General features: G+C 33.2%; 1 protein-coding gene across 3 annotated transcripts in view; it reads left to right on the top strand.

The window, feature by feature from the left end:
* gna12a (guanine nucleotide binding protein (G protein) alpha 12a) overlaps nucleotides 1-388 on the top strand; it is a 21982-nt gene that overhangs the window by 14854 nt on the left and 6740 nt on the right. The gene's annotated exons all lie outside the window — the stretch shown is intronic.

Below are 388 nucleotides of genomic sequence, written 5' to 3'. Positions count from 1 at the left end.
GGGGACTGAGAAATTGTCGATCCTCACAATCCTATCTACAGCACCTTTAACATTTTGAGTTCCACGTCTATCTACAGTGATTCATTGTTCTTCAAATAGGCTACTTGTCCTCTTCCTTAAATAGACAAATACACAGCTTTAATATGCATATTGCATATTATGGATATGCAACTTGTGATTTTAATTGACCTAAACCTCACAAGTGGGACTAACAACTCTCCACAATTACACAAAATAAATACACAGAAATACAAATTCGCTGGTTAATTGGTACTAGTGCTGTCAAACGATTAAAATATTTTATTACGATTAATCACATTAATATCATAGTTAACTCGCAGTTAATCACAATCAATCGCACATTTTTATCTATTCTAAATGTCCCTTG

The sequence above is a fragment of the Etheostoma spectabile genome, chromosome 2 (genome assembly GCF_008692095.1).
Source record: "Etheostoma spectabile isolate EspeVRDwgs_2016 chromosome 2, UIUC_Espe_1.0, whole genome shotgun sequence".
In the NCBI taxonomy this organism is placed as follows: domain Eukaryota; kingdom Metazoa; phylum Chordata; class Actinopteri; order Perciformes; family Percidae; genus Etheostoma; species Etheostoma spectabile.
The sequence above is the reverse complement of the archived record's forward strand: the minus strand, read 5'-3'. Positions and strand labels throughout refer to the sequence as shown.